General features: G+C 47.8%; 1 long non-coding RNA gene across 2 annotated transcripts in view; it reads right to left on the reverse strand.

Annotated features, from left to right (window-relative positions):
* Nucleotides 1-1,903: 1,903 nt before the first annotated feature.
* Nucleotides 1,904-24,221, reverse strand: part of LOC140848893 (uncharacterized) — a 48,660-nt gene continuing 26,342 nt past the window's right edge. Inside the window, exon 4 of one of the 2 annotated variants that reach the window (XR_012130168.1) lies at nucleotides 1,904-2,009. This is a non-coding gene — a long non-coding RNA (uncharacterized lncRNA). Of the gene's footprint in view, nucleotides 2,010-16,688; nucleotides 17,422-24,221 lie in introns of those variants that run through there. The other variant, XR_012130167.1, reaches the window with a different exon arrangement.

Raw genomic sequence — 24,221 nt, forward strand, 5'->3', positions numbered from 1 at the left:
CCAAGCTGTGCCTGTTACCATGTGTGGGCCTGGAGTGTTCTGGCTTATTATCCTTCCTAATCCATTTGGCAATTTATGGGCCTACCAAAAAGCCACCCTGCCACAGTGTCTCCCGATTTCTTCAGTGGCGAATCAGCTTTCCTCCGTGCCCACCGTGGGGTGGAAGGTGGAGAAACCCAAGAGTTCACAGGCAGGTTGGAGCAGCACATGGTGAACCCTGACACAACCCCTCTGTGGTCAGTTCCCTCTTTGTCTAAGAGCAAGGAGTCAGAAGCTTCACTTGCTGAATGTCCTTCAGCACCTCTGAGCCTAAGTCTCCATTCTCCCATGCAGGACTGGACTTGGTGACACATACATGCCAACTCCAGCTGCCCAGTATGACTGCCTGCAACCAAGTGCAGACACTGACTCAAAGGTGCCCCAGGTTCATGGGGAAAGATGCTGTTTGATTAATAATGTGTGCCACAGTTGTGGGACAGGAGTAATGCTACACACGCCGCATGTTTATCCCCCCTAATCAATGCTTCTCATGGCCTTCCACCTCTGACTGTGGGGTCTCTGTCATGCTTCTCTGTAGAACAGAGGTGGTAATACTCCTTTATTGGTAAACTTCGAGTTAGGTCAGGAGAACCAAGGTCTTCCCTGTGCTCCTGTAGCATTCTGCACATGCCGTGTTAGCTGGTACATGTCAGAATGAACTGGGGTACTTGAAGGGCTGGCATCGGATTTATCTCTGGATCCCTGGCATCCAGCACAGAGTGGATACAGTGAATGTTTGATGAATGCTACATAGATGACTGAATATATGGAAAAATGAACAGATGAATGAGTGAGTTCCAACCTCAAAGTATTAGTGAAGATTAACTCCTTGCTACAGAAGGCATGGAGAAGGGAAATGGGAGGTCAAAGGTAAGATGTCCAGAGTGTTCAGGGCAGTGAGCAGGAAGAACAAGGACACCGGCCAGAATGTGGAGGAGTGTGGGTACATGTCTGCACCCTGTCTGGGAGATAAGCAGACCTGGGCTCCAAAAGAGGGCCCCTAGGAGGTGGGGCTGCCCCCCCTGGAAGGCACTGGGGAAGGACATAAGCACTGGTGTTTTGGTTTAGCTTAGCAAATTACGACAGCCCTTGTTGCTTTCTATGATGATCTACGGAATACATTCTCCTGGTAAAAACATTCACGCAGAACAGAAAGTAAAACAGAACAACAAAAAAATATCACTCCAAATCTCACCACTGCAAGGTAACCACTGGTAAGACTTAGGTGAGCCTTTTTCAGACATCTCTGCACCTACATACATATGCACACGCATATATATTCAATATGAATACAAAGCTGCAAGAATGATACAGTACATGCTGAGCTGTAACCTAATTGTGTCACTCAGCAGCACGTTGAGTATTCATGTGTGTCATCATTTTAAAGGTGAAGAGATTTCAGCTCAGTGATGTGAGGCCATTTGCACACGTGTCCACCCTCTGGGTTCTCTCTCCCTCTCCCCTCCCACCTCCCCCACTCTCTTTTCCTCCTTCCTCCCTTCCTCTCTTCTTCCTTCCTCCCTTTTTAGTTGACTCTATCCCCCAAAAGCCGTCTGAATGGACTGTGGACCACTGCTGTGCTGACATGCATAGGTCTGTTTCTGTTCTTTTCTTCTGAAGAGCCCAAAGCCTTAATCAAAAGCACAACAGTGCATCCCCATGACTCTGGAAGTTGGCAGATGTAATGCAAACAGGGGCACGAAATGTGCCTTGCAGTGGGGCTTGCATGCCTCCGCCACTGCTTGGAAAAGAATGTGTCCCAGCTGGCCTGCTGGCCCAGGATGAGGATGAGACGTGTGGAGCAGAGCCACTCGAGCCAACCCACGAACTTGTGAGTGAGAAATAAATGCTTACTGTTTTGCACCACTGAGATTTTGAAGTTGCTTGTTCTGTAGCAGTAGTTGACACATTCATCCTCAGCAGGATGCACTGCTGAGTTACTCAAGCTCTCTGGGTCTCAGTTCCCTCACCTGAAAAACAGAGATAATAATGACCTACCTCATAGGGCTGTTGTAGGAGTCACACGAGTTCCTAGCTGCACAGTGGTAGTGAGCACTCAATTTATATTAGATATTATTAATGCATGACCTTAGAGTGATGTTTTTCAAATGACATGACTCACTAATAGGCCATGAAATTAACTTAGTGTGTCACCACTAGCATGTTCTTTTGCTAGGAAAGAATAGAAAGTTTTGTAATACTTTGCAATTACAAAGGGTATATATTGTTTTGTGGGACTGTTGTTTTAGAGTGTGTGTATAAAACAAATTTCTTTCTGTCGGTCACAGTCAATAGGATTGAAAAGCCTCAATAGGACTGAGCCTGGTCAGGCTGTTTCCCTACCTGATGGCTAGCTCTTAGTGAGGCAGGAATGCAGTTGTGGGGAAACCGGGGGCAGTGCTACATTCTGTGTTTCTGCCTTCAGCCAGCCCTCTTGTCACTGAGCGGCCAGGCAGAGCAAGCCCTGGGCAGGGATGGAAGGAACACCGAGGCTGCCCCACGCTGGCCTCCTAACCTCTGGGTCGGCAGCTTGAGGGGTTCCTAGGACACAGCTCCCTTCAAGTTCTCCAGCTGCCCGCTCCCTGGGTCCCCCCCATAGCACTTAGTAGAGTCCAGAAAAGGCAGGGTTTAGAGTCAGACCTTAGCACAGAGCCCATCTCTGCTCATTACTAACAGGAAACTTGGTCCATTCTCCCCTGATAAAATGAGGCCATGTGGTTCTCACCTCAAAGAGGTGTAAGGAGATTAGATGAGACAGGAATTACTATCCTCATTTTTCAGGTAAATATTTACTGAGCACCTCCCAAGTGTGTGTGTGTGTCACATCTGGCACACAGTAAGTGCTTAATAAATAGCAGTCATTATTATTATTATTATTATTATTATCACACTGTTCTCAGTGTTTTCCTAGTTTTCACTTCATTCATTCATTCATTCATTCATTTCCTACTCAACAAACATTTATTGAGTGCAGAACACTAGGGACATACAGGTGACTCAGGTGTGGCCTGTCTCTATCCAGAGGCTGGTTCTCTGTTGACTGACCTACAGTCCAGTGAGGGGTTAAGAGCTCAGAGACTGGAACCTGATGGCTTGAGTTACAATCCCAACTCCTCTACTTACCAGCTGTGTAACCTTGGGCAAGTTAGTCACCCAGTCTGTGCCTTCTCTATAATATAGGGCCATTAGTAATACCCATGAGGTTGTTGAGTGGGTTAAGTAAGTATTTGTGTAGGCTGAGTGTGCAGAACACTATCTGGCCCATGGGCAGCACACAGTAAGGGGCTGTGGGCTGTTACTACTCCTCTCAAAGTTCAAGTGTACGATCTGAGGGACCCAAGAGACTCTTCTAGCCCAGGGGTGGCAACACCCTTCATCTAAGTGCCAGTTACCTGAAGTGCTGTGTTGAGAAGGATTCTGAGACCCAATCTAGGCTTAGTACATAAAGCCTTGAATAATTAGAGATGTCAGCATGGGAAAGGGAGGCAAGAATGGGGGTGTGAGTTTCATATGCTTGCCACCCCTGATCCAGCCTGACTTCTGAGTTTACAGGTGGGGAACCAAGCCCCAGAGAGGACATGCCCAGGGTCCAAGCTGGCATGTGGGCTGGGACTTTTGACTTAGTCTAGGGCTCCTGCTGACTTTCCTTCTGCCCTGAGGGGAACCAGAGAAGCCAGACGGCATTTTCCCGGGAGCTGTTGCAGCATCTCTACTCCCGCTCTGCTGGGGCTCAGCAGCCTGCATGAGGCTTAATTGGGTTTCAGAACATTTGAGGCGAACTACAGGCCTGTGGAGAGCGTTCGCCTTGAATGGCACTTTTTGCGATGATGAATATGCTCATTTGGATTTGAATGAGACCGAATCAGCAAATACGGTATTGCGCTGAAAACCAAAGGGGTGGAGAACTCTCCTTTTTTCCCTTGAAAAAGCATGATTGTTTATATTGCAATTAAACAGTCCTTTGGGCTGATTTTGCTTCTCTGTTGCTGACATTGAAAAATACCAAACAAAGATAGCAGCTCTTTTCTCCTTGAGGTGAGACTCCAGGGATGTGGAGGTAGCCCCTGTCTCTCAGAAAAATGGGGGGAAGGGTGCTGACACTGTCCTGGGAAACATGACTTCCTGGCCATTGCAATGGCCCCTGGGCATCTGGGACCCCCCTGCCCAGCTGTCCCTGTGAAGAACCAGCAGCCCAGGCAGTAAGTTACCCATCCCACCCTGGAACCCAGGAACCTATTTGCTCAGGAGCCCAAAGTCTGTGCATGTAGAGCCCCACCTGGGGGCCTAAGGTTTTGCAGGCTGAGTATGGCCCAGTCTTCATTAGGAATTGTCTCAGTCCTGTAGAGGCTGTGGACATTTGAGGGTTACTCAGCATCTGAAATGCCTCCACACAAGGGGTCTCTCAAGAGAATTTAGGTACAGGGCCATGCCTCCCACTTTGGAAACTGAGGCAGAACAGATGGTATTCCTCCCTCTCCCTGAAAGTTGGGACGTGCGTTTAGCTCAGAACCATGCTAGGACCTTGGATCCTGAAGGAGGGACAGAAAGCAGAAAGGACTGTCCAAGAAAGGAAAGCATGAAGATTACAGGCTCTGGAAGTAGCCATCCGGGTGGACTCCTGGCTTTTCCATTTACTGGCTGTCAACACTGGGCTAGGCGCTTCACTTTTCTGTTTCCTCATCTACAAAATGAGTTACACAGGCAAAGCATTTGGCTCCTGTCTGGACTTGGTAAGGGCTCAGTGAAGGCTGGCTCTTTGCTGCTGTCTGATGTGGAACCAGCAGGGGCCTGCTGATGGAGGGGCGTCATCCGTGGGACTCCGGGCTGTGTCGCCATCCGTGGGACTCCGGGCTGTGTCGTGGGAACACTCTAAGCAGACTGGTTCCAAGGCGTGTCTGTGGCTGGGTCCTCAGTGACCTGTCCCCCACCCCCAAATTGGCTCAGATCAATATGCTCTCAACAGGCTCCTTTTCTGCTTAAATTGCTTAAGTCCATTTTTGTTGTCCTTACCCAAGGGTCCTGACTGGTGTTTGCCATAATTAATCCACAGAATGGTTTGGAGGAAGCTTCAGAACCAGTTTGTGTGGTCAGGGCTGCCTGGGATTAAGTGTATTACCTGTTATCTGTCTGATCCCCCACATGCCCCCAGGAGGGACAGAGCGCCTTCTGCTTTCCACTCGCTCAGGAAGTGCTTGTGGATTCATACATGAGATAAGGGACATGAAGGCTCTTGATAAATGAGGAATTTCACCACCAGTGGCTCATATTTCAGCATGGTAGGGCAGGTTCCTTAGCAGACCTCAGTTCAAATCCTGTCTCCTTCACTTTCTTTGGACAGATCCTCCCCCATCCCCAAGCCTTGATTTCTTCATCAGTCAAGTTATTACAACACTCAAGGAATTCCAAACAAGAATACTGTAATGCACCATACTGGGAGTGTTGGTTGGTAAGACAACAGTGGACTTCACTAAATAATTTTCTGGTTGTTTCAGAGCTCAGGGCAGGAGAAGGGCTCTGACACTTGGGGGCAAGGTGCAGGCATGGGAGCAGAAGAGGCCTGCACTGGACTGAAGGATGGTGGGCTCCCTCCACAGGAAGTATGGCCTCGGTGTGGCTCTTGGCTTTAGGTATGCTCTGGCTGCCCACAGTCAGTTCCCAGGACTGCAGTTTTCCCTGAGCTCAGTATTTCTCAGGCTATCCCAGCCACCCAAGCTCCCCTGAGCTTCTTGGGGAGGGAAAGGTAGGGAGGGATGGGAGGGTGGGGCTTCTATTAGCTAAATACGTTATAATGGTTAAAAGAAATGGTTTTGGAATTGCAGTGTCCAAGTTAGAATCCCAGTAACATCACCCACTTGCTGTGTGATCTTGAGTGAGTTAATTCACCTCCCTGAGCTGTAGTTGCCCAGTCTGTCTCTAGCAGTGATTTCCTGGAATGTGTCGTATGGCACTAAGTCTTTAAAATGGAAATATTCAGCACGTTGTTGCTGAGTTTACCTTGTCAGCTCCTTCAGAACATGTTCCCTTTATTTTCTCCCTCGGGCCTCCACCAGCACCAGAGGGAAGAAAGTGCAATACAAGCAGGAGTTCAGCTACCGACAGACCGTGGCCTGCTCTGAGCCTCAGGAGAGGACTTCCTGGGGCTCACCAGTATCTGGAGCAAACCATAGCTCGGCTCTGTGCGGAGGACGGTGCCTCGTGTTCAGTGAGCGTTCCCCGAGTGGGGGCTGTAGTTATTATTTTGGGCACAGGGCCTCATTCAGAACGAGGATGAGTTTAATTACAGGGACATTATGAATAAAGTGATCCTTTCATTCCTATAACTGTGACTTCCAGACACCTGCTCCATTCAGGGGAAAAAATAGGTTTACATTGAAAAATGCTTCCTCTGCAGTCCTTAATCCGCACCTCACTGAAGTTCGCGGCACTAGGGGATGTGCGTCTGAATGAAGGCAGAGCCTGAGGGAAGGCAGAGCGCCTGACTGGGAAGGGCCCGCCCTCCTTTCACTTGGGGGAGCTGCAGACTGTCCAGACTTGGGGGCAGGGGCAGGGAAACCTTGACAGAGTATTCTGTGTCCTTCACAGTGACCTCTGTAGCCCATGAAAATGCTTACATTAAAACGTTGAGTGAGATCAATAGATGATCCTAACTACCTTAAAACTGATAAAAAATAAAAGACTGGAACTGTGCTTCCATCCAAGATGGAATAGCAGGAACCAGATTTATCCTCCCACCTGAAACACTAGAGAAAATCCATGAAACAATAGATTTCAGACATTGAACAGCAGGCAATGCAGGACAGTGACCCCTGAGAGAGGAGACACCCTGAAGGGCACCTCTGATTGCCTCAGTTTCCTGCCTGGAGAGCATCTTCAGGCAGCAGTGCAGGGAGGTGAGCCCAGGTAGAGCCTGGTCCCCCCAAACGGAGGAGGTGGAGTGAAAGCCCAGGCAACCTAGACAACTAGAGTTGGCAGGCAGAGTACCAGAGAAGAGGAGCTTCCCAGAGAGAAGGTTCTGGAGGTTTGCTTTGCTCCTGCCTCCAGCTGAGAACTCAGCAGGGTGTGTGGTGGGGAGACTTCTTGAGGATGGGGAGAGAACAACCAAGAGGAGCAGCGGACACCATGTCCCTCACACAAGACGGAATTGTTCGTGTTTCCTACTGGACAGGGATGCAAATTTCTGAACAAAATTTCCCCAAATGGTATCCAGTAATAGATAAAAAAAGGGTAACACATCACCACTAAGTATAGTTTATCCTAAGAATGTAAGGTTAGTTTAATATATTAACAGACTAAAGAAGAAAAATACATGATCATCTTAATAAAAGAAAAAAATTTGACACAATCTTTAAGTACCTAAGTAATTTAAGATAGTGTGGTATAGGTATAAAAACAGTTCAATCAATGAAAGAGAATAGAAAGTCCAGAAAAAGACCCATGTATTTATGGTCAACTGATTTTTGACAAAGTGAAAAAGGTAAATGGATGTTCTTTTCTACAAATGGTGCTTATCCATAAGACCAACATGTGAGAGAGAGAGAGAAAAAAGAACTTTAGCTCTTATCTTACACTATACAAAATAAAGCTGAAAAGGATCATAGACCTAAATATAAGAGCTGAAACTGTAAAACTTCTAGAAGAAAACATAGGAGAAAATCCTCATGACCTTGGGTTTTGCAAAGATTTCTTAAACACAGAAACTACAAATCGCAAAAGAAAAAATTAAAAAATTGAGCTTTATCAAAATTGTAAAGGTTTGTTCTTCAAGAGTTTGTTAAGAAAATGGAAAAGCAAGCCACACATTGGTAGAAAATATCTGCAAACATATATCCGACATACTAATGGTCAATACACAACTTTGTGAGTATACTAAAAGCCACTGAATTGTACATTTGAAAAGGGTGGAATTTATGGTATGTGGATTATATTTCAATAAAGCAGTAAACAAAAACAACATCTATTCAACAATGGGCTTGGATCTAGAATATATAAAGAACTCTTACAACTCAGTAAGATGGTAAAACTCAATTTTTAAAACTGAGCAAAAGATTTGAACAGACACTTTCCTGAAGAAGACATAGGAAGGGCAAGTGAGTGTGTTCAAAGGTGCTTGAAACTGTCAGTCATTGGGAACATGCAAATGAAGACCACAGAAAGATAATACACCCACTAGGATGACTCCAGTTTGAGTTCTGTTATGCTGGCTCCCAAGCAGTGCAGTTTGGCTCACCAGCGCCCAGAGGTATGAAAGAGATTGATGCTGCTCTTCTCCACCTACAGCTTCCATCCTGGCACCCCAAACACCAACCTGCATGGTCAGGCACTTACTTCACCCCATTTGGGTGTCTGGAGCCAGGCAGGAATGAGGAAGGAGAGGAAAATAAAGGGAACTTCGGTGAATGACAGTGGCAGACCCTGCAGTCCAAGGATGGGTGTGGGTGTGGGGCAAAGCTGGTTCCTGGTTCCCACCTGCAGTGTCATCAGGGGAGCTTGGGGGTCAAAGGAGGAAAAGTGGAGAGTAAGTGTGAACCAGCTGGATTCACGGACCTGATGGCAGACAGGGACTGAGGAAGAGCAAAGTAGGTAGATCGGGAAGAATTTAGCAACAGCATCAAAGGGACTGGGCGAGTGAGTGGATTTGGGTGAGGGTGTAGGTGGGGGGCCAAAGGGTGGGGACAAAGATACTGGACTGAGGAAGAGCCGGGGGCCAGGGTCACACTGTTCACCAAGGCAGAGTATGAGGAGGAGAGGGCATCTGGGAAGATACCAGCTTCCACTTTGCAAACGTACAGTTTGGGTGCCCATGGGCATCCGGGCACTTGTCCAGTGGGCTGCTGACCATGAATGGATGAGGGTCACAGGGCTCTGGCCTGAGCTGGCAGCATGGTGGTCAGCAGAAGGGAGTGTCTGGAGACGTTTCCAGGGAGAGGGGAGAGGAGGACAGAAGAACAGGGACCAGGTGCCAAGGGGCACCTACATTAAGGGAAGACCAAACTCTTGAAAAGGAAAACAAAAGCGAGTGAGCTGTTTCCCTGCCAGCTCCTTCCTGGCAGTGACTCGAGATAGCATAAGGGAGACAGGGGAGTGGGGGAGGACGCTGGCCCAGAAATTAGAGGAGACAGGCCCTCTCAGAGGTGCTAGACAAGAGTGCCCATCCCAAGGAACTAGCCAGCCTGATGTCCTAATGTCTCAACTTGTTTTTGTTATTGTAAGAAGTTGGATCAAATTTCTATCTGCAGTCCACTAGCCCTACTGTTCTTTCCTTTTTCACTCATTCATTCATCCAGCAGTTCCTGGGCCCCCTTCAAGCACCAGGCATGAGTCGTTGCTGAGGATACACTGGCGGATAAATCAGATGTTGTCCCTGCCCTGGTGGCAGCCAGGTTAATGAGGGGACACTGTCGGGGTCCCTGGTTGTCGTCTCCAAACCCCTTTCCTCCCTTAACATAGGCGCCCAACCCCAGGTCTACTGTCTTCCTTTCCCATCTCCCTGGCAATGTCTCCACTCTCAAGGCTTCCAAATGCTTCCCCCAGATGCTCTCCTCTGCTGACCACCAGGGAGCCTGCTCAGACCCACAGAGCCAGCAGCCCACTGGACAAGTGCCTGCATGCCCATGGGCTCTCAAACTGCCCATTTGCAAAGTAGAAGCTGGTGCCTTCCTACATGCTTGCTCCTCCTCATTCTCTCTGCCCTGGCGAGTGTAGTCGAAGGCTCAGAAATAGCCAAAGTAAAACCAATGAATCACTGAAGTTGTAATTAGAAAAAATGTATTATGTACCCACCAAAACAGACAGTTTGTAAACTGGGAGAACTCAAACCAAAACATGGAATGAGGCTTAGGGGTATATTGTTATAAAGCAACTTATACACAATAGTGAGAAAGCAGAGACTCTATTCTTCACAGTGATTGGTGATAACATTAGCATTCTCTTAAATTTTAGGGATTTGATCAGTGGTTACCTCATATCATTCTTGGGAAATAGCTCAAATATTGCTTATGATTTCCAGAGGCATAAATAAGACATAATCCTGATCAAATTAGCCTTACAAAATAAACTAAATTAATCTTTGCTTGTATGACTAAACTGGTTTTGTCCGCTCAGGGAATTTTCAAGGCTGGTCTCCACTTGTTTTAGATTTTAACAATAACTTGACCCTGGCCCCTGGCTCATTCTCACTTTGCTCTCTCCCTATCACAACAAATGTAGTCATTCAGGCAGTCCCACTGGCGAGGCATGCTAAGTTCTTCTTGGTTCTGTCCACTTCTTGCTCTCCCTAGTTAGTACCTGTCCAAGTTCAGGCCCCATAATCTGACTGGTTCCCTCTCATTCTCCACCTATCTTCCTTTGGTCTTAAACTTCCCTAAGGCAGACAGATTTTTAGTTGCAAGCAACGTACACCTAGTTCATGTTGGCTTAAGCACAAGAAATTGAATTTATTGGCTTACATAACTATAAAGTTCAGTATGGCTTTAGGCATGGCTGGATCCAGGAGACCAAACAATGTCAATGGGACCTGGTCTCTCTGTTCCTGGTCTGTCTGCTTTCCACCCCCTCCTCCACCACCCAGTCAGCATAACTTGGATTAGTTTCTCTTTTCCCACATCAAAGCTAGCAGAAAGAGAGATTCCTTTCTTCCCTATAGATCTAACTAGCATCCAAGAGATGAGTTTCACTGACTGTGACAGGACTACATGCCCACTCCTAAACTAGTCACTGGAGTACAGATGGGTGCAGTGTTCTGATTGGGCATGTTGGGGTAACATGCTCACTCCTGAGGCTGGGCGTGGGGTCAGCACCATCTAAACCACATGAACTGCAAATGGGGGAAGGAAGACACTGCCGAGAAAATCACTCAGTCAGGAGGACTTGGATGGATGCAAAACTGGTCATGAGAAACCATCAACCCTGCCTTAGGAAAGCACTAGCAGAGGCAGGAAGCTGTAAAAAGGTTTGCTGAGCAAAAGCAGTATTAATTATAGTCATTTACACAACACAGTTTCTAATGCTGCCCAATTACCATGCTGCCCAATTGCCATTGCACGTGTCTATAAGTAGGTGTGGGATTAACTTTGTTGCATGTAGCACTTAATTAGAGCACTGAATTCTACTTGTTTGAGGCTTATCTGCACAGCACACTGCATGCTCCTCAGCACAGCTGCCTGCTCTTGCCCTGAAATAACAAAGACCTCCCTCCGGCCCTGCAGTACTCTGCTACCCCAGGGCAGTTCTGGGCTAACTTTGGAACTGACTGCAGGATGAACCTGACCAAACCCTTGGCCTTGGGTCAGAGACAAGCCTGCCTGGTGCGGGTGTTCTGGGAGTAGTGTCCCAAGATTCGACACCCCTCCTGCTGTGCAGACCCCTGAGAGAGAGGGGCCTAATGAGGGAAGAGGTTAAGTGGGCTCCAAGAAATGGCTTTACTGAGTCCTAGTAGGAGCCCTTGGGAAACTCTTCCAATCTGCATCCCCCGAGGCCTCATCCTATGATATCCATCCCCCTTCCTTGATAAATGGGACCCGTTATCTTGGAAAAAGCTTCTCCTGGTAAGGGCTCTTCAAGGACCTCTCCCTCCAAAGGGCCTGGTCGTGTCAGGCGTAGAAGGGCTTGTGTGAAGTCCTTCTCTGAGGACAGCTGACCATCTGAGTTTGGAGAAGAAGAAGAAGAGCAGGGACATTCATTCCGAATAGTTTGAAGGACACAATTCCTGGGTGATCATTTTGGTGGAGTTCAAAGAAGTCGTCAGTGCTGGGGTGCCCCCTGCTGGCCTTAGCCACAAATGGCGTCCAGCGGAGCTCAGGCCTCTGCTGCATGGACAGAGGTTCCTCCTGGACATGCGCAGGTGGCACCCAAGGGAAGAAGGTTCAGGCTCTGCAGTCTCTGATGGCACGCAACTGCTGAACACAGAAATATGTGAGTGACATTTTCTCCTTTCCCTCTTTACCAGAGAGGGTGAAGAGGAAGCCAACAGGGTGCCAGGCTTCAGCCTGCGCACACCGCAGCATGATTGGAACTCTGGGAAAACCTCTTCATTATGTGCCCACCCAGGAGATAGGGTTCACACACTCACTGGCTTCACAGGCTATCTTGGGTGTCACCATCATTGTACAAAAGTCACAAAGTGCTTTTGCGTATGTCACTTGAGACAGTGCTCACATACCAGTAAGAGCCACACACATCTTAAATATGTTGGCTGTGGCTCACGTAAATTCCCTGCCCGTGAAAATCTAATGCCTTTCTAGGGCCTCGCCATCCCCTCAGCAGAGTCCAAAGTCCAAGAGGGCCCTTGCCAGCTGCCTCAGCCGTCCTCCCCTGAAAGAACCCCCGCCCCACCCCCCCCACCCCCCCCGCCGCCAGTTCCAGTCTGCGTCCTGCCTGCCCTGCTTCATGATGTTCCCTGGCTTCTCACCAGCTAACTCTTTCTCTCTCCTGTCCCAGCTTAGCCTGAATGTCACCTCTGCCAGGTGGCTCCCTGACCTCCTATCAGGGTCAGCCCCTCCTCGGGGTTACAAAGCCAGGGGATTCCCTGTGTCTCACTGGACAAAATTGTCTGCAGCTGGCTTGGCCTCACCAGCATGAGTGCCTCCAAGGAAGGGTCCTGTCCCCAGCACCTGTGCAGGGTCTGGCACCCAGGAGAGGCTCAGTGGGGGTTGTGGGTGAAGGAAGCAGGCAGTCCTTGGAAGCCCAGGCAGGGCAGCCTCTGCCAGGCACCCAGCTCAGCAGATGCCAGGGACCCACTATCCACTGTTCCGTGCAAGCTGTGGTCAGAGTCCTCATGGAGCTGTCTCTGGTTTGCTCACTCATTCACACACAAGTGGGCACTGGGCTGGCAAAGGCTTCCCGCAGGACTCCTCCTCCCCAGAAGGATGCCGAAGGTCCCTCCCAGACCACCATGAAAGCAGGGATGGGGACCCAGCAGTAGCCAGTGGCTGCTGCCCACCTTTCTTCCTGCCTTCCTCCATCTGCCTCCCTCCCTCCGTCCCTCCCTTCCTTTTTCAGTGAACTTCAATCAGCTGTATTAAGGTATAATTCACATACAGTAAAATTAACCTATTTAACACAGTTTGACAAGTTTTGACAAAGTTTGACTACCACCCACAAACCATAGGGCATTTCCCTCATCCCCCAAAGTTCCCTGGGAACCCTTTGCTGCTGATGCTCCCCTCACCCACCACGGCCCTGGCCACATGGCTCTCACTGTAGCTTTGCCTTTTTCCCTCAAGCTCTCACTGTAGTTTTGCCTTTTTAAGAATACCACAGAAATGGAATCATATGCTATGGGTCCTTCTGAAACTGTCTGCTTCTACTCAGTATATTGTTTTTGAGATGCATCAGTATTGCATGTGTCAGCAGGCCTCTCCTTTCTGTCGCTGAACAGTGCCACAGGGAGGCTCTACCATGGTTCGTTTGACCCAGGCCCCAGTTGGGGCACCATCTCCCTGTCCTTAAGAGAGAACCATCAAAGGTCCTGAAGAGCTGTGCAGATAATGTGGTTCTGGGAGAAAAGGGGGACGGGGGCCCCTTCCAAAAAAGACAGTCAAGACACACCCCTCCCGAAGGTTTCCCTAACTGGGTCATTGTCTACGTTCCCAGCGGGACTGTAGAAATGATCTTTTCCTGGCTGCATTCCCAGATCTGATCAAGAGCTTTCCTCCACCAAAGTCTTTTGAGCAGTGCATTCGTTTAATTTTCTCTGTGTGGATGTTCTTTTTTTCAATGCACAGGTATTAAAGGTTATTTAAATCTTCATCCACTCTCCTGGATTCTGCCTGCCTCTCCTGAGCCTGGCAGAGAAAGTGGGGCATGAGCTGGGCTAGCCGATGTGTGAGGACCCCTGCTTGTCCAAATGGCAGGTGGCTGCAAGAGCCTACTTCTTCGCCCAGTGTGGATGGCCATGGTAAAAGCCAGGCATCGTGGGTGCTGAGAGCAGCGGGTCCGTGTGGAGGAGGCCAAGGGCCAGGGTGGGAGGGAGAGAGACACACTCTGGCCAACTGTGACCTCATCTAGAGCCTTAGCCTCTCAGGGCCTCAGTTCTTGGGTGAGAGGGGATTCTCACAGTTCTCAGGGAATTGTGGGCAAAGCTAGCATCCTGAAGAACTGAGTTTGAATCCCTGCTTGTACTTGCTGTGGGGCCCTTGCCAAGCTGTTTAGATCCTCTGGGCTCAGGTTCCTCATCTGTAAAGTGTGAGGTCACCCCAATGTTCTATGAGCAGAAAAATGGGGCATTTGTCCCATGCTTTATTAGGGAGTCATGGGCTTGACCTTACTCTTCCTTTCTGACCCTCAGTAAAGTGGTCATGCTGTGCATCACACACACACACTGGCTAAGTGTCCCCAGGCCTAGGGATTAGGAAGCCAATACCCTTTAAAATCAAAATTTTTGATTAATAGTCCATTAACAAGAACTCCCCCCACACCTTGATCCTTTTTGCCTATATCTCTTTCTCTCTTTCACCCTCCCCAACCCTGAGTGCATGACTTGGAATGAACTATATAACCTCTCAATGACTCAGTTTTCTCATTTTTAAAATAAGGATAATAGTACTAATGCTCATGGGGCTATTGTTGAGTTACACAAGGCAACCATGAAAGGGTGAAAGTGTTTCAAACATTGCCTAGCACAAGGTCAGCACTCAGCATAGGCTTGCTGCTTTGATGATGGTGATGGTGGTGGTGGTGGTGATGGTGTGATGACTGTAGGTGATGGTGGTGGTGGTGGTGATGATGGTGGTGGTGGTGATGGTGTTGATGACTGTAGGTGATGGTGGTGGTAATGGGCTTGTCTTTCTGCAACCTGACCAGATCCAAGATGGGGCCTGCCCATCATGCAACTATCTACACCTGGCCTACTGAGCGAGCTGGAGGGCTTCCACCACTATCATACAACTTGGCCTCTTTGGACCCCCAGGTTCAGCACCTGACAGTGCCTCCTCACACCATATCATCCATGTCTGCCTCCCCTGGGAATGGCAGGCATTGATGATGGAATCAGGGCTTTCAAATCAAAAGGACTTTGGTATGTATTCTAAAAGTTAAGAACTCAACTAACAAAACACATCCTTCTTGTTTTACTCCCTCAGTGTCATGCTCGCCTTTGTTCTGGATCAAAACTCTAACTTCCTTTCTTTTTAAATGCATATCTGAATTTCCTTTAAATATATATTTTATTATACTGTGTTTATTGTTACTCCCTGCTTTCAAATGCATGTTCAAAACACTTTTTCACAGTTAAAATGTTTGCTTGTGAGAAGAGGCTTCTCTCCCCCAGGGGATTCCAACATTGTTTGGGAAGCTGGTGAGGGTGGATCTTGGGATGGACTCATGAATAAGAGAGCCCCCCAAAAAATCCACATGCTGAGGACGGAGATGGGCTAGTCTCTGTGCCCAGTGGATGCTTGCTTTTTCCTGAACGTACACACTTCCTCTCAGGATCCCGGCTGTGAGCTAATACCTGGGACAGAGAGGGTTCTTGGAGAAGGTGTGAGGACTAATCCTTTTCTCACTGTTGCCAACCTATGGAGCCTCCACTTTGTCATGGGCAGCTCACACTTACTCCTCTCACCCTCCCAGCAGCCAAGTAGAAGGTGCTACTATCTTCATTTCACAGTTATTCTCCTCATTTTGCAGAAAACAGGCTCAAAGCCCAAACACAAGCTGCCCAGTTATAAGTGAGTCAGAGACAGGGTGAGAGCTTGGGAGAACTCTGGGCTCCAGAATCTACTGTTGTTGAATAAATCTGTGTGGGAATCTCTGTATTTCCCCATCTGCCACTTGTCTTTCCATTTTATTCCTTGACTCCTTTGTACCAAATCTTGTACACTCAACATTAATAGATTTCTTAAACTTGGAATCTTCTTTGATCTTTTTTGGGTGCACCTTGATATTCTGGCATACGAATACCCTCTGTGAAACCATCTCCACTGTTAAAACAGAGAACATATCCCCCCAAGTTTCCTTGTGCCCCTTTTAAACTGCTTCCTCCTGGCACCTCCCCTGTACCCCCCACCCCCAGACAGCCACCAGTCGGTCTACTCTCTGTCACTATGGATTAGTTTGTACTTTTTAGAGTTTTACATGTACTCTTGTTTTGTCTGGCTCCTTTCACTCAGAATAATGATTTTGAGATTCATCCTTGGTATGGTATCTATCAATGGTTCATTTCTTAGAATCTTCTTGAATTCCTGTGATAAGCCCTACTTGGTCATGGTCTATCATTCTTTTAACACTCTGCTAGATTTGGTATGCTAATAGTTCACTTAGGATTTACGCATCTGTGTTCCTTAGTAAGGAAGATGAATCAAAATTTGGACCCCAAACAGACCAACTAGATAGCTAGGAACAGCCTAGAAGAGACCTGGCAGAAGCTTCAGGGCACTAGCAATGAAAATTTAGGAAACCATGTGATTGCATAATCCTGTATCTGTGTGCAAACCCCACATGTGGCCCACTGCGGGCCGTTATTAGTCAGGGACAAATGATCGTTTCCTCCACTGGGCACAGTGGACTCATGCTGAATTAACTGACCTGTCACAGTTTCTTTAGAAGAAGGAAACAAGCAGTCTTTTAAAAAAAACTTTATTAATTCCAGAGAGAATTCAGGAGGGTTAAAAGTCAAATAATTAGTATAAAATGCTTGAAAAAAGCAAACCCAATCCATGACAAGCTGGGAAAGAAAGCCATCATATGGCCGCTGGGACAAAGCAGAGACTCAGGATTTTTGTAACAACTGAGAAACACTCTTGCTGGTCATCACATCTGAGAAAAAAATGGTGTCTCTGGGCAGATACCTAAGCAAAGAGGGGCTGGGATGAGGAGAGCTGGGAGAGAGGGGAGAGACAGGCAGAGCAGAGAGCCTAAAAATGGTAGAGGACAAGAGAGGGGAAGGGGAAAAAAAGAGGAGTCAGAGAGAGAGAGAAAAGGAACCAAGAAAAGAGGAAGACGTTAGACATTTTAAAAAGCATTGAACAAGGGAAGACAGCACCCTTTCTGGGTCTTTAGACAAAGTAATGACATCTGAGTAGTTCTGAGGGCAGGAGACAGTGGCATAAGGAGAAGGGCTCTGTTGTGGGTTGAATTTTGTCCCCCAGAAAGATGAGTCCAGGTCCTAATTCCCCAGTGCCTGTAAATGTGACCAAATTTGGAAATAGGGTCTTTGTAGTATAATCAAGTTAAGCATGGTCACACTAGATTAGGGTAGGCCTTCTATGAAGAGGGAAGTTTAGACACAGACCCACACAGACTGGAGTGATGGAGCCTCTCCTCAGCCCTCAGAGAGACAATACGGCCCTGTCAACACCTTGATTTGGGACTTCAGCCTTCCAGAACTGTGAGAGAATCGATTCTGGTTGTTTTAAACTACCCCTGTGGTAGTTGGTTACGGCAGCCCTAGAAAAGTAACATAGGATCCATATCAAAATAAAGCATCCTCAGTGCCCCCATTATGGGCTGAACTGTATCCCCCTAAAATTCACATGTCTAGGTCCTAATCCCTAGTACCTCAGAATATGGCTGCATTTGGAGATAAGTTCTTTAAAAAATGATTAATTAAATTAAATGAAGTCATTAAGGTGAACCCTAATCCATGTCATAAAAGGAGGGTATTTGGACACAGACAGGAAGAGTCACGTGAAGAGAGGAGAAGGCAGCCATCTGCAAGAGGCCACAGCAACCCACCCTGCCGACACCTTCTAGCCTCCAGAATTGTGAGAATAAATTTCTGCTTTTGAAGCTACCCAGTCTGTGGCAAGTAGGAAATGAAACAACCTTCCAAACTCCGACATTTACCAGCCCCACTGGGCAGGAGGACAGCTGGAGCTTTTCCTGCATCCTGGGGTACCTTCAGTGGTGCCAGAAGTTGGCTCAGGCAATGCGCTGTACTCTGGGTGCCACCTGGCACTTGCCCTGCCCTTCCAGGAGCACAGGGTCCTCACCTCGCACCTGAGTTACCAGTCCAGGGGACACCTCTGAACCACCTGTTCCCCAGGCCACTTCTGTGCCAGGCTCTCCTGTAGTGCCCAGCCTGTGCCCCCCCTCCCCCCATTATCTGGAGCTTCCCATACACGGCTTTGGATATATGCCCTGGCCACCACACACACAATGTGAAGGCTGGAACTGGTGCACTATGAAGGATGTAATGGGGACAAACTGGGGCGTCCACACCTGGGTAAATGGTTTTCATTTCAGCTCTGGCCCTCACCCATCATTTCCTGCCAGGTCTGGGAATTCATCTTTCAGAGCTGCCTGCTATTGAGTGGACTCATGTTCCTGAAGAGAATGCCAGAGAAGAGAGATTCAATCTCCTTGTGATTTGTTTTTGTTTTGCTTTGCTTCGAACAGATGAGGAAACTAAGGTCCAGAGAGGGGAACAGACTTGCCCCAGGTCACACAGCTATTTGGCAACAAACTGAATCCAGAGACCAGGCTCCTAAAGCCAGCCAAGCCCTCAGGATGCCTAAAATATGAACCTCGTGAGTTCTCAGACAATAAAATCAGGTCACTGTTTGTTCTGCCTAACAGTTGCAGGAGATTTGGAGTGCGCTGCAGAGTTTTTCTTATTTTAAAACCACTTCAGCATCTCATTTATTACAACAAAACTCAGTTCAGTCACCATTAATAAAACAGTGATTTAACAAAGGGCTTTTATTACAAAAATAAATTTCAGTAATAACTGCTCAACCACTTTGCAATTAAAAATAAAACTACAATAAAGAGAAATGCAATTCACAATAAACTACGTTGCTGCCTCTCCCTGCCCTCCACCCAGCTGGGCTCCACAATTTTGCTTCTCAATTTCAAATCATTTGCTGGCATTAGGTTGTTTAGTACTGCGCTGTTCTCCAAACGATTGGACAATTTCATATTTTTAGCTTGGATTTGGTTCCCAAACAGACTGCCACACGTCCTTTCAGTCCTACCAATCATCCCTACCACGAAAATAGGGTAGAGTGACACCCACCCTCACACTAACCTGTCAAAGGCAGGACCCAACATGGCTACTTGGTTGTGTCTCTTTGCTTAATGTAATCCCAAATTGTGATCTGGTCACTGTCTAAGAGGAAAGCTCAGAGTGAGAACCCCAGTGTGTTAGCTAGGGTGCCACAACAAAATGCCACACACTGCATGGCTTAAACAACACACATACATTTCTCATAGTCCTGGAGGCTGAAGTCCGAGACTAGGGTGCAGCAGGGCCAGTTTCTGGGGAGAGCTCTACCCCCAGTGTACAGAAGGCCACCTTCTCAGTGTGTCCTCAAATGGCAGGGAGAGAGGGGAAGCAAGCTCACTGGTGTTTCTTCTTATAAAGGCATTAATCCCACTCTCATGACCTCATCTAAACCTAATCACTTCCCAAAGGCCCCATCTTCAAAAGCCGTCCACTGGGGGTGAGGGCTTCAGTCTATGACTTTGCTGGGGTGGGGATGGGGACATGATTCAGTGCACAGCACCTAGCTGCTAAAATGGCTCCTGGTTATTTGCACAGTGCTCATGTGCAAATTTACATGGGGAATCATGTAGTGGAAATACTTTTCCTTTTGCTTGTCTCCCATACAAAACCTTTTTATCCTCCAAGCAATTTCCCCTTTGGCCTGCTGGTGAGGGCAATTGAAAAGGAATGAACTGTGTTTGGATCCCATTAGTTAAAAGCCAATGGAAGGGTAAGTTGCTGTTCATAGCTCTGGAACTGCTCTTTTTAGCTGCAAAGGTTCTGAACTACTTCCAGCAGGAGACTCCACGGATCTCTGATACTTTCCCCCTGATTATTGCTGTATTAATTCCTCACTCATCCAATCTTTGGTAGTGATGGGTGAAATAACTCTTAAAGAAGTGAAGAAATTAGGCAAATGCTTTTGATCCTAAGTGCAGATAATACCCTTCTCACAGACTCTCTTGTGTGGGGGTTTTCTATACATATTGACACAGCTAATCTTTGCTTTTGCAGCTTGTACATAAATATTACCCAAGATGACTGGCATCTGGTACTGTTATGTGTCTTTTAAGAAAATCTCCAACCAAATCCAATATGTCCCATGTGGCACCTGATATACTGTGGGTGTGGGATATTTATAGAGCAGTGATAATGATATTTGAAAACACTGTAATGTCTAAAGCCTCTGTTTCCCTGCAAATTCCATCCAGAAGGCTGTATTTTGCAGACATAAGCTCTGCCCACCATGGTAATTGCTGGAATGCTGGGCATTGCTGGGATTCACAAAAAGGTTATTTTGACCATTATTGGCTCTGAACACTTCAGAAGGAAAGGCACCTTCTCATATGGATGGAAATATTTGCAGGTAGGGACTTTCCACCTGACTTTGCTTTCCAATGCTGGTTTTGCCTTTTAATAGAATTAAATTATGGATGTATTTCCCTTAAAAACCTCAGTAAAGCCTCAGGCTACATATGGTGGTTCATGAAATTGTAGAATCAAAGAATCTTAGGATCGATGATCTGTGAGCTGGGAGTGAACTAGTTACCATTTTAACCAAACCTTCCCCCTTTTTCAAACCAATGGGGTATTGGTGACAGAGGTGGAACTGGGCTCTTTCTGGGCGTATCCCAGTGCTCAGTCCTTTGCCCTTCTTTACCCCTGGCTTGTTTCTGTAGCTGACATAATAGTGTATCTTACTGGGTTCAGTTCTGTTCTATTTAGTTTAATACATGCTTATTAAAAAGTCCATTGGGATAATAGCTCCCACTCTTAAGTGGGTACTATGCCTTATTTACATCCTCATTTGGTTTTTACCAGAACCTTATAAGGCAGGCGTTATCACCCCCAATTATACCTGGGAAAACTACGGCTCAGCAAGATTAAGTATCTTGCTCAAAGTCTCCAAACTAGTAAGTGGTCAAGTCAATATTTGAAGCTGGTTCTATCTGACCATGTAGCTCTGCTCCTGCCATCAGAGTTGAACAGTGTAGAAGATGAAGTTGGAGATGTGGTCTTTCCACATGAGCAGAACACATTTTCTATCTAGCCAGACCATGGGCATTGGGTATTCACATTCCAGCCAGAGCTCCTTCACAAGTTAGACACTAACTGCCTACTACGTGCCAAGCTGGGGACCCACAGGCGGGTGGGGTGTGGCTATGCCTTGGAAGAACACTGCAGCTGTGTGGGAGACACATAAGCAGACAACAAGAGCACCTTATGATCCAGGCTGAGTAGAGGGACAATCAGGGGCTATAACCCTAACCCTAGGAGGCAGTGATGGGGGAGCTGGGAAAGATGGCAAGGAACAGCCAGCTAAGAATGGGGCCTGAAGGGACAGTAGAGCTGCTGGGCAGGGGACCTGCATGGAGATGGCCCAGGAAGTCAGAGGGGTGGAGTAGGAGGCCCTAGGCTAGAACGGTTGGCAGATCACAGAAGGCCATGGATGTACTGCCAAAGTCAGGGGTAGACACCACCGGAGGCCAGTTATCTGACTTGGACAGAAAACCCATTCAGTGTAAGATGAGGGTGGGGGGAGGGAGTCAGGATGGGGACAGGGTGCCCATGGGGGATCGTTTAGGAGCCCAGACCAAAGGTGACGGTGGCCTGAAGCAGGGTGATGGTGACCGTAGGAAGTGAGAGAAAGTAACCTGTCAAGACTGGTTCAGAAGCAAGAATGGCCATCCTGAGAAGGGATTGGGCAATCAGGCTGACTCCCAGGTCTCAAGCCGGGGCAGGAGGGTGGCTCATGGTACCAGCAGCTTAGTGGGGAAGCACAGAGGTTAAGATTTCCCAGAGAGCACCAGAGCCGGGGCTGGGCCAGGAGGAAGGGGTTCAGGAGGGGTGAGGGGGCTGAGCCGGAGGTTGGGCAGGACAGGGAAAATGACAGTCAGAACAGCTAGTAGCACTCAGCAGCCGAGAGGCACCAAGGAGGAGGGACTGTTGATGGTCCCTGGGCAAGTCTGACAGGAGGGTGAGGGGAAGGACTGGGCCACAGGCCCAGAGTCTGGATCTGGAGAGGGGAGGAGGGGCAGAGACACACTGAGTATAAACTTTGCAGGATCTGAAGAAAGCCAGAGATGATACTCAGGTCACGTAAGTCTGCAGACAGTGGTGCCAGGATGACTAGCAGCCAGACTTCTTGGAGGCCCCCAGGCAACAGGACTCAGACCCCAAACAGCTGCTTTAAGCACATGATTTGCTGTTCACCTTCCTTCCTGCCCAAGGCTGGCTGTGTTGCTGGGGCCGCAGGAGCAGCAATCTGAACAGTGCTTCCCTAGCAACCCCATTTCAGGACATGAGTGCCCTGAGCAGCATGGAGAACGGAAGGCACACTGGACCAGGAGTCTGGGAATATCACCCACAGTCTGCTATGGGCCCTCGGGTGTCCCATTAGGAACCCAGATGATCACTGTGGTCCCTTCTGGCTCTTTGAAGCCATCACTGCTAACTACGAAAGGAGAACATGCAAAGGGAGAAGAATTTCACGAGAAGCAGTCATAGGACAGATTGCAAGCTCTCTCGTCAGGCAAGCTGCATAAACCCATGAGGAGTTTAGGCCCATGTGCCAGGGCCTGTGGGGAGGGCTCAGCAAAGGAAGTCCTGGTACCCAGGAGTCAGGGAGGCCCCTCTCCTGATGGTTCATTTCTGTTTTTGATCTTAGTACAGTCTCTTAAATGACATGTGAGTGGCCTTCTTAAAGATCTTGACAATGAATAAGTCCAGTAAATGGGACACCTGGAGTGGGCCAGGTGCCATGGTAGGTGTTGTACATGTGCACTTCTGAGCCTCACAACAACCTCTGGATTTTATTATTATCCCTACTTTTCCTATGAGGAAATTGAGGCTCAGAATGGTTAGGGAACTTGCCTAGGTGGGTGAACTGGAATCTGAACCCACTTGTCTGATCCCAGATATGTTTGCCCCACAGGGAGGCACAGGGGTCCAGGGACACTCACATCAGCCTGTCCAGAGAGAAAAAGGATCATGGCTTTTGGCTCACAGAGGATGCAGTGGATGTCCCAGATGCTCAGATCACCCCGAAGGGCCAGGGAGCTACTCTTAGTGTGAGCAGCAACCTTAGAGAAATTTTAAGGAAACTGCTTTTGTGGGACTTAGACCTTGGGAGAGGCAGGCCCCCTAAACAACCTTGCGGCTGTTCTTGAGAAACATGCCTCAGCAGCCACCTCGTTGTGGCAGCATCTCAGCCGTCTGACCATACACACATTTGTCTCCCACTCTGCTGCTAACAACAGGAAATGGCAGATTCACGCCAAAGGGAGGGAGTGTGAGCGCCTGGTTAAGGGGGCTCCTGTCTCCTCCCAAGGGCCCCCCAGAGCTGCAGCGCAGTCCATTTGGGCTGGCATCACTCATTTCTGATGCAGCCTGGCAGGTGCTGTGGATGAGGGGAAGTAGGACAAAGGTCTGGATGTACCGTTGCTTCATTTTTGTGGCAGAAGATTGATGAGATATTTGAGGGTAGCTGGATGCACCCTGGCTTGCTACCTTCAGGAAAGGATCAAGCTGGTGGAAATGAATCAATCATTCTGATGTGGGAAAACGTGGCTTGAGGCCTTTCCTTTCCTTTTTGCATGACTCTTGGAGTCTTAAATCCTAAATGACTTTTATATACAAAACAAATTTATTTTTAAAGTATTGGCCCATTGTCATTTTAGAAACTCTACTATGAGTTGACTTCACGGAGCTTGTCAGGTACCTTCTTACCCCAACTTGGGACTGAAAAAGACATAGTGCACTCTGCATTATATTTTGTTTTTAGAAGGATGGGTTTAATGTTCAGATTTTATCTGACTGCCATGCCCATTACAGTTACAGATAGTTTTTGTTTATTATGTCTTGCCGAGAAATCACAGTGGGATATGGGCCATTCAGAGAAAGACTAACAGACACATACGCTCCAGCCTGATAGACACAGAGTCTAAATAGCCATATTTAGATTTCAGCAATGGTGTGTAGCATGAAGAATCCTCTCATGCTCATGCTGTGTGTGTGGGCAGGGTGGGGGGGGTCACTAAAATTACTTTAAAAAAAAGCCCTTTCTAAACAGTGCAAGTGGAGGAGGTAATCAGTAATCTAAAAGGAGGTAAGAAACAGAGTAATAAATAAAGGACTAAAAATGAGGATATTTAAGACTGAAAAGAAGGCTTTGTTTGAAATATGCCCACAAGAAAATGTCAATAAAGGCTGTAATTACCAGAGTGGCTGGCCTCTGATTCTCTTTCTTTAATGCAGCAAA

Source organism: Manis javanica, chromosome 4 (genome assembly GCF_040802235.1).
Source record: "Manis javanica isolate MJ-LG chromosome 4, MJ_LKY, whole genome shotgun sequence".
Classification (NCBI taxonomy): Eukaryota; Metazoa; Chordata; class Mammalia; order Pholidota; family Manidae; genus Manis; species Manis javanica.